Source organism: Wyeomyia smithii, chromosome 3, assembly GCF_029784165.1.
Source record: "Wyeomyia smithii strain HCP4-BCI-WySm-NY-G18 chromosome 3, ASM2978416v1, whole genome shotgun sequence".
Lineage (NCBI taxonomy): Eukaryota > Metazoa > Arthropoda > Insecta > Diptera > Culicidae > Wyeomyia > Wyeomyia smithii.
In genome coordinates this window covers 172,186,777-172,192,053 of record NC_073696.1, presented here as the reverse complement: position 1 = coordinate 172,192,053, position 5,277 = coordinate 172,186,777, and the positions used below count along the sequence as shown (strand labels likewise).

At 40.7% G+C, this 5,277-nt stretch overlaps 1 long non-coding RNA gene across 1 annotated transcript; it reads right to left on the bottom strand.

The window, feature by feature from the left end:
- Positions 1–4,091: 4,091 nt before the first annotated feature.
- LOC129731732 (uncharacterized) lies at positions 4,092–4,766 on the bottom strand. The gene is made up of 2 exons (XR_008729072.1): positions 4,326–4,766; positions 4,092–4,256 (listed from the first exon to the last, which is right to left on the bottom strand). It is a non-coding gene; the product is annotated as an uncharacterized LOC129731732 (long non-coding RNA).
- Between the last annotated feature and the right edge of the window lie 511 nt (positions 4,767–5,277).

Here is a 5,277-nt window from a genome sequence, read left to right as displayed (position 1 = left end):
TCGGGCAATCTTCCCATGTGGTAAACACATCTAAAGCAAACGTCTGTGCAGAACGTGCCAGCAGTATAACCCATACTAATTGGCATAAAAGAGACCCCAGTGTGGTCCAAAGCATACCTCCCAGCAACTCCTATTCCTACCTCTACGTGGTACCGACTGTGATACAAGCAACCAAGGAAAGATCGGTGAACTGTTGGAAACTAGCTCGTGTGCTGACAGGTAAGGTGTAGCTTACTTGAGCGTATGTTCCCCATGTCAGGGACGACTCAAACAACGTTTAATACAGGCTGACCAGACGTAACTAGCGTGAAATGAGCGACAGTTTTTCTCAGCGACACATTTATCCGACCCCAGCGCACGGATGGCGTAGCGGCCGGTGTTGGAACTAATTAAAACGATATTTTATAAATTAATTAAATAAATTAGATTTTCAATATATTACGTGTTTATTTACTGTTTTAAAAGAAAGCCAATAGAATAAGGAATAAAAAAATACTTCAAGCGAATTCCCAAATAGGCAAATCAACGAGAAATTCAAGTATGAGATAACCAGATCTAAGAAGCAGAAAATAAAGGTTTATTGCAAGGAACACTAGAAATAACTATCACCGAACCATGTTAAAAAGTTAGCAGGCATGCCAAGCTACCATCTGACAAAATCTTACGGTTAGCATCAGGGTCTGACGGAAGTTATAGGGCAAAAGGTGTGAATTTTGTCAAAGGTACAACGGAAATGCTCTTGGTGATGTATGAAACATGAAAAATACCTATCACCGAACCATGTTAGAAAGTTAGCAGGCATGCCAAGCTACCATCTGACAAAATCTTACGGTTAGCATCAGGGTCTGACGGAAGTTATGGGGCAAAAGGTGTGAATTTTGTCAAAGGTACAACGGAAATGCTCTTGGTGATGTATGAAACATGAAAAATACCTATCACCGAACCATATTAGAAAGTTAGCAGGCATGCCAAGCTACCAACTGACAAAATCTTACGGTTAGCATCAGGGTCTGACGGAAGTTATAGGGCAAAAGGTGTGAATTTTGTCAAAGGTACAGCGGAAATGCTCTTGGTGATGTATGAAACATGAAAAATACCTATCACCGAACCATGTTAGAAAGTTAGCAGGCATGCCAAGCTACCATCTGACAAAATCTTACGGTTAGCATCAGGGTCTGACGGAAGTTATGGGGCAAAAGGTGTGAGTTTTGTCAGAGGCACAGCGGGAATGCTCTTGGTGATGTATGAAACAATACCTATCACCAAACCATGTTAGAAAGTTAGCAGGCATGCCAAGCTACCATCTGACAAAATCTTACGGTTAGCATCAGGGTCTGACGGAAGTTATAGGGCAAAAGGTGTGAATTTTGTCAAAGGTACAGCGGAAATGCTCTTGGTGATGTATGAAACATGAAAAATACCTATCACCGAACCATGTTAGAAAGTTAGCAGGCATGCCAAGCTACCATCTGACAAAATCTTACGGTTAGCATCAGGGTCTGACGGCAGTTATGGGGCAAAAGGTGTGAATTTTGTCAGAGGCACAGCGGGAATGCTCTTGGTGATGTATGAAACAATACCTATCCCCAAACCATGTTAGAAAGTTAGCAGGCATGCCAAGCTACCATCTGACAAAATCTTACGGTTAGCATCAGGGTCTGACGGAAGTTATAGGGCAAAAGGTGTGAATTTTGTCAAAGGTACAGCGGAAATGCTCTTGGTGATGTATGAAACATGAAAAATACCTATCACCGAACCTCGTTAGAAAGTCAGCAGGCATGCCAAGCTACCATCTGACAAAATCTTACGGTTAGCATCAGGGTCTGACGGAAGTTATAGGGCAAAAGGTGTGAATTTTGCAAAAGGTACAGCGGAAATGCTCTTGGTGATGTATGAAACATGTAAAATACCTATCACCAAACCATGTTAGAAAGTTAGCAGGCATGCCAAGCTACCATCTGACAAAATCTTACGGTTAGCATCAGGGTCTGACGGAAGTTATGGGGCAAAAGGTGTGAATTTTGTCAGAGGCACAGCGGAAATGCTCTTGGTGATGTATGAAACATGAAAAATACCTATCACCGAAACATGTTAGAAAGTCAGCAGGCATGCCAAGCTACCATCTGACAAAATCTTACGGTTAGCATCAGGGTCTGACGGCAGTTATGGGGCAAAAGGTGTAAATTTTGTCAGAGGCACAGCGGGAATGCTCTTGGTGATGTATGAAACAATACCTATCACCGAACCATGTTGGAAAGTTAGCAGGCATGCCAAGCTACCATCTGACAAAATCTTACGGTTAGCATCAGGGTCTGACACCTAACACAAAAAATTCACACCTTTTGCCCCATAACTTCCGTCAGACCCTGAAGCTAACCGTAAGATTTTGTCAGATGGTAGCTTGGCATGCCTGCTAACTTTCTAACATGGTTCGGTGATAGGTATTTTTCATGTTTCATACATCACCAAGAGCATTTCCGCTATGCCTCTGACAAAATTCATACCTTTTGCCCCATAACTTCCGTCAGACCCTGAAGCTAACCGTAAGATTTTGTCAGATGGTAGCTTGGCATGCCTGCTAACTTTTCAACATGGTTCGGTGATAGGTATTTTTCATGTTTCATGCATCACCAAGAGCATTTCCGCTGTACCTTTGACAAAATTCACACCTTTTGCCCCATAACTTCCGTCAGACCCTGAAGCTAACCGTAAGATTTTGTCAGATGGTAGCTTGGCATGGATGCTAACTTTCTAGCATGGTTCGGTGATAGGTATTTTTCATGTTTCATACATCACCAAGAGCATTTCCGCTATGCCTCTGACAAAATTCACACCTTTTGCCCCATAACTTCCGTCAGACCCTGAAGCTAACCGTAAGATTTTGTCAGATGGTAGCTTGGCATACCTGCTAACTTTCTAACATGGTTCGGTGATAGGTATTTTTCATGTTTCATACATCACCAAGAGCATTTCCGCTATGCCTCTGACAAAATTCACACCTTTTGCCCCATAACTTCCGTCAGACCCTGAAGCTAACCGTAAGATTTTGTCAGATGGTAGCTTGGCATGCCTGCTAACTTTTCAACATGGTTCGGTGATAGGTATTTTTCATGTTTCATACATCACCAAGAGCATTTCCGCTGTGCCTCTGACAAAATTCACACCTTTTGCCCCATAACTTCCGTCAGACCCTGAAGCTAACCGTAAAATTTTGTCAGATGGTAGCTTGGCATGCCTGCTAACTTTCTAACATGGTTCGGTGATAGGTATTTTTCATGTTTCATACATCACCAAGAGCATTTCCGCTATGCCTCTGACAAAATTCACACCTTTTGCCCCATAACTTCCGTCAGACCCTGAAGCTACCCGTAAGATTTGTCGGATGGTAGCTTGGCATGCCTGCTAACTTTTCAACATGGTTCGGTGATAGGTATTTTTCATGTTTCATACATCACCAAGAGCATTTCCGCTGTGCCTCTGACAAAATTCACACCTTTTGCCCCATAACTTCCGTCAGACCCTGAAGCTTACCGTAAGATTTTGTCAGATGGTAGCTTGGCATGCCTGCTAACTTTCTAACATGGTTCGGTGATAGGTATTTTTCATGTTTCATACATCACCAAGAGCATTTCCGTTGTACCTTTGACAAAATTCACACCTTTTGCCCCATAACTTCCGTCAGACCCTGATGCTAACCGTAAGATTTTGTCAGATGGTAGCTTGGCATGCCTGCTAACTTTCTAACATGGTTCGGTGATAGGTATTTTTCATGTTTCATACATCACCAAGAGCATTTCCGTTGTACCTTTGACAAAATTCACACCTTTTGCCCCATAACTTCCGTCAGACCCTGATGCTAACCGTAAGATTTTGTCAGATGGTAGCTTGGCATGCCTGTTAACTTTCTAACATGGTTCGGTGATAGGTATTTTTAGTGTTCCTTGCAATGAACCTTTATTTTCTGCTTCTTAGATCTGGTTATCTCATACTTGAATTTCTCGTTGATTTGCCTATTTGGGAATTCGCTTGAAGTAATATTTCATTCCTTATTCTATTGGCTTTCTTTTAAAACAGTAAATAAACACGTAATATATTGAAAATCTAATTTATTTAATTAATTTATAAAATAATATCCAGTTTTAATTAGTTCCAACACCGGCCGCTACGGCACCCGTGCGCTGGGGTCGGATAAATGTGTCGCTGAGAAAAACTGTCGCTCACTTCATACAAACCAGATGCTTGCGTTGAAAGACTGCCTGTTTTCATTAAAATGCGTATTATTGAACTTAACTTTACAATTTTTACTTGATTTTACAATGACTAACCTTTTTAGAACAACTTTTCAAGATCGTCCAATCGTTTATTCTTAATTCTTGAAGTACAGGTCTTTGCAGCACACGTACCCGATATCAATCCGTTGTCTGTGGACAGTGCACCTGGTTTTTTAAATTCTGCAAAATCACTTTCAGGGTTAATAAATCATTATCCAGAATTCCGATAGCTTGACAGATAAAGGCAAATAAGCCGGTGAATACACCAATATGGACCAAACGTTCTGGGCCATCAAACTGAGAGAAAGAAAACTCGTTCCTACTGCAAAACTGTACACGTTATTCGTGTTAGAACAGTCTTTCAATTGAATTACACATAGAACCAAATGAATGTCACGTTTGTGAAAAAAACTTCAGTTACTTTTATGATTTCACAGTGAATAAATTTTGTAAAAACCGGTAAAACAGAAAAAAAAGTTTATAAGTGACAGACTGACTGACTGCCCGAAAAATATTACACGTTTGTACGTATGACTACATTAAAAGGTAAATTTAACCAGTAAACTAGTTATAATGAAAACATAGATAGTTCTGATCACCAGTTAAAACGTCGTCGCTATGACCGCTGCGATTGAGTTGTTTTGACAATGTCAATAGTTACTGCTTTGCTCACTGTCATGGTATTTTTAACCATGCACTATTTCCAGGCAACAATTATCTTGGTAATAACTACAAACTTCGGCTATTGTTACGATAACCATGAGTGTAAGGTCAATACTAACATTTTATTTTTCTCTGTGTACATACGGTTTAAGCGAAACTGATTAGGTTTTGACTCAGTTTTGGGTTACCCAGAATGAGCGTGTTCGCTAGTTGGGCTGTCACCCAACCAGGGATGCCACATGTACAGATTAATCTGTATTTTACAGATTTTTGACCGAAAAAACGGTACAGAATCTGTATATACAGATATACAGATTTCGTCGAAAAGTACAGGGGTGACATT